The sequence below is a fragment of the Humulus lupulus genome, chromosome 2, assembly GCF_963169125.1.
Source record: "Humulus lupulus chromosome 2, drHumLupu1.1, whole genome shotgun sequence".
NCBI lineage: Eukaryota > Viridiplantae > Streptophyta > Magnoliopsida > Rosales > Cannabaceae > Humulus > Humulus lupulus.
This window is the reverse complement of record NC_084794.1, coordinates 118862774-118873727: the sequence shown is the minus strand read 5'-3', so window position 1 is coordinate 118873727 and position 10954 is coordinate 118862774. Positions and strand designations below refer to the sequence as shown.

General features: G+C 35.9%; 1 pseudogene; it reads left to right on the top strand.

Annotated features, from left to right (window-relative positions):
• The first annotated feature begins 914 nt into the window (after window positions 1–914).
• On the top strand, window positions 915–7996 carry LOC133818416 (protein SPA1-RELATED 2-like; annotated as a pseudogene).
• Window positions 7997–10954: the final 2958 nt, after the last annotated feature.

Genomic DNA, 10954 nt, shown 5'->3' with positions numbered 1-10954 from the left:
GATCCAAAAATTGTAGCAGATACGTATCCTATTGGCTTTAGGATGTCGAACATGCCGACATTTGTTGGAAACACAGATCCATCCGATCACCTTGGGATGTTCAACACAATGATGATGGCCCACAATGTCGGGCTAGATCTAAGATGTATCCTGCTCCCCGCGACTTTGGTCGGACCTGGCAGATAGTGGTTTAAACAATACAAGAAGCATTCAATAAGCTCGTGGAAGAAGTTATCTTCCGAGATTAAGAGAGCATTCCGAGCTTCACAGGCAACTCGTGTAGAGGCCGATTCATTGGCCAATGTAAAATAGCAAGCTGGGGAATCACTGAAAGCATATCTGAGCAGATTCACCAATGTTCCAGCACGAGCTAGGGACACTAATGATAGTTCCAAGATCATGGGGATGAGGACAAGAATCCTGGTGGGAGGCGACCTATGGCAAGAACTCCAACAAAAAGGAGTTAAAATTTTAGATGAGTTCTTGGCTCGAGCTCAGGAGTTGATAAACCTGTAAGAGGGGAAATCTGTTGTCGTAGGAACCAGCCATGCCCCTATCCAACCTGCTGGAGCAGTGATAGATGTTGCAGCTACGGCTCAACCTGTTACCTAGAATAACCAAGCAGGAGACAACAAGAGGAAGGGGAATGGTGAGGGCGACCAGAACGACATGAAGAAGAACAATTCTATGGAGAAATTCAAGCCCGTTTATGCCACCTACATTAACCTAACGAACACCCAAGAACCACTACAACAAATTTGACTAAATATTACATTAAAATATAACATAATTTTAAAAGCGCTATTGTTGATTAGCATAAAAAACACGGAGAAAGAGTAAAAAAGCGCCAAATTAATTTTTTTTGTTAAAACATCCCGCCTTTAACTTTTTCCCCACTCTTAACTCACTTTTTCATTCTCTAAAATCATAAAACAAAAAAAAAACTCTCCTGAAATGGGTTATCTCTCGCCTCACTCGGTCTTTCTTTCTCTCTATCCCTTCTCTCTCTCTCTATCTCTCGCATGGTCGACGGATGAATGGAAGGGTACAGGGGCTTCCATTTCTCAGCGATGGGCTTCGGGTAAGGACTGTTTGCCTTCCCCTTGTGTTGTTTCTCAGTCACAATAAATCTTTTCCACGGTATATCTCTCTCTCTCTCTCTCTCTACTTGCAATTGCAGAGACAATGTGTGGGATTTGAGCACGTGATGGGCTCCTGAGGTTAGTAGAGATCTTGTGATGATTCTTTGTTCTTAATCTTATTGTGGTAATAATTTTTGTTTTCAAATTCTCTGAAATAATTTTCTCTACTCTCTGGGACTAATAACGTAGAGAGCTAGAAGAAACCATAGCGAGAGGTTGAAGATGATCATCCTTGTTCGTTGTTTCACTTGCGGCAAGGTATTTCTCTCTTCTATTCTATAGCCCCTTCGAACTGATCTCATTTTCTTCTTTACCATAGTTTTGATAGGGTTTATGTTCTTTTTGCATATTCCATTTGGGTTCCAATACTTAAGATGGTCGTATTCTTTTTTCTTGTCGAAATGCTCTGTTAAACCATGGTTGATCAAACCTGAATTATTTGTGGGAAGATTTTTCATAGCATATGGTTAATCTATTTTGGTTTATTGAAATGATTCGTGTAGGTTATTGGGAACAAATGGGACACTTACCTTGATCTTCTTCAGGCAGATTATTCAATTTTATGGTTACATGCATCTTTTTTACATTTTGTGTGTGTTAAAAACATCACTTAACATTTTTTTTCCCTGAATTTAATAAGAGTTGAATCTTAAGTAGAGTTTCATAATTTAGGAAGCAGCCTTATCAAAAAGTACATTTGTCCACTTTTTATCTTTATCCTTGACATCTTTTTTGTCTACTTTGAATGTTTCCAATTTATTACCCAACATTCCATTCCATGTCAGAGAAGTAACTAAGAAAACTGATTTATTCTAGTGCACTTATTTTCCATTGGCTTTTCCTCTGTGGAGATGTTTTAATAATTAAAGTTTTCTGGACCAATAGTTGATAATTTGTTAAGCAACGATAAAGTGAGCTCTGATCCAAGGTCATGACGGTTAGTCTTCCATTTTTTACTTCAATTCTTTCTGCTTTGGTCAGTTGCCATGGTTCACTTAGTTCTTTGTTGCTTGGTGCTTTCTTATTATCTTCTCTGAGTCTGTTTAATTTCTGAGAGGTATTTCTTTTTTATTTGGTCAGAAAATACCAAACGTTGTTAATTTTGAATGGAATAAGAAATTTTAATTCTATTAATTATGGTTTCCTGCTGTTGATTTTAGTTGTATTGTTCCTAACAGATAAGACTGTACTAACGGGTTTTAGAAAATTTCTGCAAGCAGCTTATTTTGTGAATGTTTGTTTTTATTTTGGGCTTTGTTTGCAAAGATCATGTTAATTAATATGTTATTTGTTAGCTATTTAATACATGTGTTTGTGAATGTGGGGATTGGCTGAAAAATCTGATGGATTAATTTGGGTTGTTTCTTTCAGTTACTTGGTCATTTTGATTTGGATAGCACACTTGCCACAGCTATGTCGGATTTGCGCCATAGGATCCTTCCTCCAAATTTTCTTTAGGAAAATCCCAAGGAAGCTGGATTCTGTCTATGGCTACTTCATCCCGAACCATCATCACAACCAACAACAAGGTAGCTCTAAATTCACTACTATAGGTATGGCATACTCGCAGGTCCATTCAGGAGATATTTCAGGCATGCAGCAGTTAGTCCACCGTTTTGGAAACCAGACTTCAAAATTGCCCTACTATGGTTATTGTATTTGTTGATATGCATTTTTCTGGTGCGACTAAAAGGTACACCATAGTCTCAGGTCCCTTTAGGAGATTTTTCTGACAACATTTTTGGAAAAATAGCCTAGGCAATATGGTTTTTCCATTAGTTTCTTGAAGAATAATACAATCCTCTTAACCTTTGTGATTGGATTCTTTATCTATTCATATGGAATTACATTGCCAATTCCTGTGCCCCTGTTAGAAATTTTTGTTTCTTCATGTATTGGAAGTCTTGGACATTTGGTGGATTTAAATAGAAACTGCTTTTTTAGTCTGTACATCAACTGCCTTTACACCATGATACAATATTCTCAGTTGTTGGTTGTTGCTTTTGACTACAAGGAAATCCTGCAATCTGAAGTAGTTAATGGATTACAGGAAGCATGTCCAGAGGAGTTGTCTTTAGCCATTGACCAGGATGATGGTGAGTCAGAATTACTATTGCATTTCCTCAAGTCATTAAAAGAACAGAAGCAGAAGGATGCCTCTAAGTTAGGGGAAGACATACAGTGTTTTGAAGGAGATATTGAAGAAATCGAGAGAAGACACGCTTCCAAACACTTGGCTCATGTTGACTCCTCTGTGCATGGAAAGCAAAATGTATCTGTTCATAGAGAGCCTTCTAGTTCATATAAGCTTTCTCAATTGTCCCCTGTTTCTAACACAAGTGAATCAAGATTGATGAAAAATATGAGTCAGCTTGAAAGTGCATACTTCTCTAGGAGGTCCAATATTCAGCTTCCTGAGACTGATGCAATAGTGCACCAAGATAACGAGTTATTGAAAAATCGTGATAGTTGGTATTTGGCATAAAAAGATGAAGAGAAACAAAATCCAAGTGACTGCCTGGGAGCCTTTTCTGATGGCTTGTGCAAGTATGCCCGTTACAGTAAATTTGAAGTGCGTGGAGTCTTAAGAAATGAGGAATTTAGTAATTCTTCGAATGTAATATGCTCCTTGAGTTTCGACAGGGATGAAGACTACTTTGCAGCTGCTGGAGTTTCAAAGAAAATAAAGATATTTGAGTTTAATTCTCTCCTCAATGATTCTGTTGATATTCACTATCTAGTGATTGAGATGTCAAACAAATCAAAGATCAGTTGTGTTTCCTGGAACAACTACATCAAAAACTATTTGGCCTCTACTGATTATGATGGTCCAGTCAAGGTTTGTATATCTTGTGCTATAATTGTGACTTAATGTTATCGCACAGGTTTTTCATTGTGATTTACCAAAAAAAAAAGTAATATTGTAAGCGTGTTTAAGTAAAGAGCAGATGTTTGTAAGTTTTTCCTTTAGATATTATAAAATGTGGGGATTTCTTTCTATACTTGACACACATCACGCTCAGCTTGTTTTCACCTTAAAATTTTGTGGTATATACTACAACATATATGTTTGTGTTTAGTAATGCCCATACTTTCTCATGAAATGGTTGACTTGAATTTTTAGTTATGGGATGCTAGCACTGGTCAGGTTTTCTCTCAATACAATGAGCATGAGAAGAGAGCATGGTCCGTTGACTTTTCGAAAGTATACCCCACTAAATTAGCCAGTGGAAGTGATGATTGCTCTGTGAAACAGTGGAGCATCAACGAGGTATGCTCTCTCTCTCTATATATATATATATGATTTCTCTCTCTATATATGTATATGTAATGAGGATTCTAGCTTTATTGAAGTAGTAAGGTGTCGACATAACAAGGATGAAGTCCATTACCTTTGGATCTTTTTCTTTCTACCTAAAGAAATAGTTTGTGTTTGTATGATACAGACATTATCTATAGGAAATAAAAAAAGGTCCCTACTGGAGTCCTTTCACATGATTATACAAGATGAGCTTTTTCATTCTAAAAAAATGTGAAAGGATCCTGTTGTGGCCAAATATGCCTATTATACTTTGTCACTTTCCTTCTAATTATCCATGGTACTTGAAAGCAAAATTTTACTTTTCGCGTCAATAAAAAGCTTATATATAACTATATATATTTTTTGTGCAGAAAAACTGTTTAGGAACTATTAGGAGCCTTGCAAATGTCTGCTGTGTCCAGTTCTCTGCCCATTCGACCCACTTACTGGCTTTTGGGTCTGCGGATTACAGAACCTACTGTTATGATCTAAGATATGCTAAAACACCCTGGTGTGTATTGGCCGGCCATGGCAAAGCTGTAAGCTATGTGAAATTCTTGGATTCAGAGACCCTTGTTTCTGCCTCCACCGACAACACTTTAAAACTATGGGATCTCAAGAGGAGTCTTTCTGCAAATGCTTGCAACTTAACCTTTACCGGCCATACTAATGAAAAGGTATTTATATATATATATTTACTTTTTGATCTCACTTTCTTCTTTACCATAGTTTTGATAGGGTTTATGTTCTTTTTGCATATTAACACAAGTTGTTTTGTTTTTTTTTGTTTTATAAAAAAAAGAAAGGTTTTTCCTAGCTTCTTTAAAAACAAAGATTCAATTTTGCTGCTTCTTTCAAATTGGCATCTCCTGGTATTTTAATACGAAATATAATAGCATATATGCCTTTTGTGACCTGACAATATAGAAGTTTTTGGTTTAATTTGAGATTTTGGCAGTGCTTTACAATGTCCTGGTTCTGAATTATCAGTTGATCAAAGAGAAAATTGTCCTTACCCCCAAAAATGTGCAGGTATTTTCTTTGGGTTTGTTATTGTGGTACTTGTATTCTGCCTTTACCTTGACCATCTTTATCTGCTTTAATGTTATTCTGAACGTCTGCAAATAAATATTTGGTTTTCTTGATGATCTTTATTCTAATTCCATTTGTTTATTCTACCAGGATTTTTAGGATGATCTTTATTCTTGATGATCTGAGTAATTTTTAGGATGTTCTAGGCGTCTACAGTTTACTAGGCTTTGTAAGTGCTTATAAATGAATGATTGTTTGTCTTTTGGTCTCAAAATCAAATCCTTGACTCACTTTGGAATTAATTCACCGAAAGTAAATGAAACTTTTAGGTAAATGAAGAGTGATTTTAAAATCAATTAATTAATAAATTTATTAACCATATAACTATTGAGTATCCTCTTGCCGGCAACACTTAGTCAATACTTTACTATTTGTATTTGTTAGTGTCTTTAGTTCTGTTAGTATTACTGTTTGGTTTGTTAATATAGACTCTTCCTGTAACTGATTGTAGTTAGTCTCTACCATGGTTAGAATTGCTTGTGTTGGTCTTTTTGTAGTTACCTCTCCTTTAGTCATTTTTGCTGTATTTTTTTTTGTATGAAGTTAGGATTGTCTAGATTTGATTTATGCATGTTCTATTATCTGATTTTATTAAGCTTTTGTTATAAGTGTGATCTGAAGCTCTACTCTTAAAGTTAAACTATGATCATTTGCATATCAGTTTTTGCAATTTTATTTCATTTGCATATTTTAGGTTCTTGATCACAGAAGTGAAAAGAAATGAAATTAGGTTTAAATTTTGCATGTTTTGTAAATTTGTTCTTCTATTTTATTACTTATTTTTTTGCCTGAAATACTATGTTTTGCACACTACCTTTATGTCTTTTTTTGTAATGATGAAATGGAGATCATTGGCACTTGTCTAATTGAGGATATAACCAAATTGGATTGTGAGAATTTGGCCATTTGATAATTGAAAATTCGCTTCCATATGCAGGCAATTTATTCATTCATTTAAGGTTGAATATATAAGAGTTTTCTCCTAATTAATTTCTTATAAAGATATATTCTGATAGCATACTATCAACATTATTACAAATGAGAAAATTAATAACTGATCACAGCTGTAAAATACAGCTGTAATATCACCTAGAATCAATGATAATTTCAACATTAAGTAATAGCAAAGTTTTATGCAAAATGTATTGTGTAGAAATATTATTGTCCTCTCTATTTAACATTTATGAATTGCATTTCAAAAGTTCTCTACATTTATTTTTCCTTCTTTGCATAATGGTTCTTAGATGGTTTTAAATTTTTTCCTTTTCAAGGTTGGCGCTAATCATTTTTTAGGGGGGGCATGATTTCTATTATTCCTCTTTAATGGGGAATGTCTATGCTGCCTAATTAAATGCTTATTTATTTATTTTTAAATCTTAATTAGTCTATGATCTTTAAGAAAGTGTTAGATGGCACTAGATGCATTAGATCAATCCATATGTGTTGTTTTAGGTTCAGATCACTTCCAAGACTTGTCAACCAAACCCAAAGGCATATCATAGAATGTAATGTCTACTTTTATTAGCCTTTTCATTCTTCCTTTTTATACACATTACTGTATTGAAGTCATAGGTAGTCTATGATTTTTCATGCTTACGTTTGATACTTCTATCAGATAATAGTACATATTCTTTGATTGCTTGATTGATGCTTTTGAAAGTATAATACAGATATATTTAATAAGAGCTAATAATTTCATTAATGCAACATGGATGACTATAGCTGCCATTTTAATAAGTTCTAATCTTCCAGTTTTATTAGATACTATATTGTGCAGTGACATAATATATCAAGTGACCGATTACACACATGCATAGGCACACACAGACACCTATACTTGGATTGACTGATAAAATCTTATAATTTCATTACTTCCAACATAGAAACCTAGAATTACAACTTTCATGCATTTTTAATTAATACAAGGCAATTTGGTTTTGTTTTTTTTTTTTTTTATAAAAGCCCTAGAATTACCACTTTAAGTAATTACTGATGTGATTCCATTATTACACTCAAATATTACAGGTGTGTAGATGTGACTGGAGCTTACAGTGCTCTAAAGACGGAGCTTAACATAAGCTTGACAGCAATAGGCCTTTTGTGGACTACAACTGGCTTTATTGCAAAGAGGATTACACATGGACCTGTGGAAGAAAGGGAAACAGGTATATGACAAGTGCACAACAGATGGACTCACAACAAAGACATGTGCACAAAGGATGATGAATTGAAGGATGGAGCAAGTTTCATGCATGGTTTACTTTTGTGTATCTTGTAATTTTTTGTTTTCATTTTTGAAGTAAAAAATGTTCAAGATTATAAAACTTTATTATGTTATGCTTTCAAACTTAAGTTAGAACTAAGATCTCATGAAATAGACACATTCAGAGTTTGAATTAGTTATTGTTTAATGTAATACTTATGGTTTATCAATCTATTGAGAATTATATTTTATGATTAATTTTGATTTGTTTTTATCAAAATACAATAATGAAAATCTTTTAATTAAAAAAAAACTTATAAGTACCATTATCACAATAAAAAACCTTAATACGTTATGATTTAGAAACATATTATAAGCATAAAAAATCGTTATGGTTTATATAATATAACAAATTAAAAATGTTATCAAAATAATCAAATGTAACAGTTGAAAATTGTTATGAAAAAAGTACAAGATTAAATTTTAAATTTATAACCAAAAACTCTATCTAAATGTTATTATTTCAATATTATAGCACCTAAAAATGTGTTATTGAATAGTTTAAGATAACACCGAACATAACATTCAAAAACTGTTATAGAAAAGACTGGACTTTTAATAACAGGGGCTATGTTAGCATTTTCAGAAGTGCTATCAATAGTCCCGGTTAGCAGTTTTTAAGTGTTATGAATACTGTTTTTTCTTGTAGTGAACATATCTTCCTGAAAAATTCTAATCGCCTCCCATGGAAGAAGACACAGCCTTTAACGCATCAGAGGGCGAAGAGAGAACCTTCAAAGTTTTGTCGATTCCACAATGATATCAGTCATATTACCAATGATTGGGGACAACTGAAGGATGAAATTGAGACTCTCATTCAGGCTGGACAATTAGCCCAGTACGCCCAAAATTGGGTAGTTTTAAATCAACCTGCTAGGCAGAATCCTCTTTCAGCTCCGAAAGCCTCGACATGTCAGCCTGGAGCTTAGATGAATCAGGTTGACCCTCCCCCGATAGTAGGAGGAGATATAACTACTATTCCAGGAGGACCACATTTGGAGGGCACGAGAAGCAGGGCCCAAAAGAGGTATATTAATGAGTTGAAAACTCATAACAATGTGGAATTTGTCCCGGAGCAGCGGTTATCGAAACACCAGCGGTTGGAAAAACAACCAATCATTTTTAGGGATGAGGACGCTAGCCACGTTCAATTCCCGCATAATGACCCGCTGGTGGTAACTGTGCAGCTCAGTAACTAAAGGGTATGGAGGATACTATGGATAATGGAAGTTCCATAAATGTGCTTTTCGAGTTAACCTTAGAAAAGATGGGAATGTCCGTAACCAATTTGAAGGCGACCTCAATGACTATGTACTTATTTTCAGGTGAAGGGACGACGGCCATAAGGACGATTGGACTAGTGGTTACGCTGGGAGAAGAGGCAGAAACTGTCTCTAAAATACTTTAGTTCGTAGTAATCGTTTGTCTAGCCGCGTATAATACAATTTTGGGACGACCCGCGCTGATGGCTTTTGAGGCCATCTCCTCGATCCGAGATCGGGCAATGAAGTTCTCCTCAACCTCGGGGATATGCACAATAAGAGGAGACCAACTCGCTACCAGAGAATGCTACAACATTGTCCTGAAGGGAAAATCACAACCCGGGCAGTAGACGATGGTCATAAGTGGAGGTGAGGAGTCTTGGGTAATGGAAGTTACCCGTGGGATGGAAGAACCTCGAAAAGAAGATGACGAGGTCGCCCAATGGAACGACATTGATCCACGAGTAGGCAAAGAAAAATATGAGCTTCAAGCAGTAGAAGAGCTCGAGGAAATAAACATCGACCTAGAAGAACCTTCAAGATTTGTCAAAGTTGGAAAAATCTTAAAGCCGAAAGGAAGAAGTAGCTGGTCGAGTTGCTAAAGAAGAACCTGGATGTCTTCGCCTGGTCACATGAGGATATGGTGGGAATTAGTCTGAGTATAATAATGGATACAGAGGCTTTTGGGAACAATATGATCTGAAGCCTTAGAAGAAGAAGAAGTAGCTCGTCTACTTAAATGCAGATTTATCAGGGAAGCAAAATACATGATCTGGGTTGCTAACCCTGTGCTGGTCCTGAAGCCAAACGGGAAGTGGAGAACTTGCATCAATTTCTCAGACCTCAACAAGGCTTGTCCCAAGGATTGTTTCCCACTACCAAAAATTTATCAGTTGGTAGACGCCACGGCCAGTCACGAGCTCATGAATTTCATGGACGTGTATTCTGGATATAACCAGAATGCGATGAACCCTGCAGAACAATAGCATACCAACTTCATGACTGAGCATAACATATATTGCTACAAAGTTATGCCATTTGGGCTGAAAAATTTCGGAGCTATATACCAACGGTTAGTCAACAAAATGTTTGCTAACTAGATCGGTATAAACATGGAGGTGTATGTCGATGATATGCTCATCAAATCAAAGACTACTAGTAACTACGTATCCGACTTGGAAGAATGTTTTGGCATATTGAGAAAGTGCGACATGAAGCTAAATCCCCAGAAGTACACTTTCGGAGTTGCGTCGGGAAAGTTTTTGGGGTTTATAGTCAACACAAGGGGACAGAAGTGAACCCAGAAAAAGTCAGATTGTTGTTAGAAATGCCTTCGCCTAGGTCGCGTAAGGAAGTACAAAGCCTAATGGGAAAGGTGGCAGCTTTAAATCGCTTCATTTCAAAAGCCATTGACAAGTGTCTACCATTCTACAACTTGCTCAAAGGAAACAAGAAATTTGAATGGACCGAAGAATGTGAACAAGCATTTTGCGACCTCAAAATGCACCTAGTTGAACCCCTCATTATTATTAAAACCGACATCCGAAGAATGTCTGTTTTTTTACCTAGCTGTGATAGAAAATGCAATCAGTGTTGTGTTAGTTCAAGAAGAAAATCGGGCGCAGAAACTTGTATATTATGAAAGTAAGAGGCTTCTCGGAGCTGAATCATGGTACCCATTGATAGAAAAGCTTGCATTCTATATCATTTTGGCTTCAAGGAAGCTCAGGCCATACTTCCAGTCCTATTCTATTCACATCTTAACCGACCAACCTTTAAAGCAGGTTTTGCAAAAGCCTGAAACATTGGGATGTCTATTAAAATGGGCTATCAAACTTAGCCAGTTTGAGATATTATATATGCCACGAAGGGCAATCAAGAGCCAAGCCTTTGC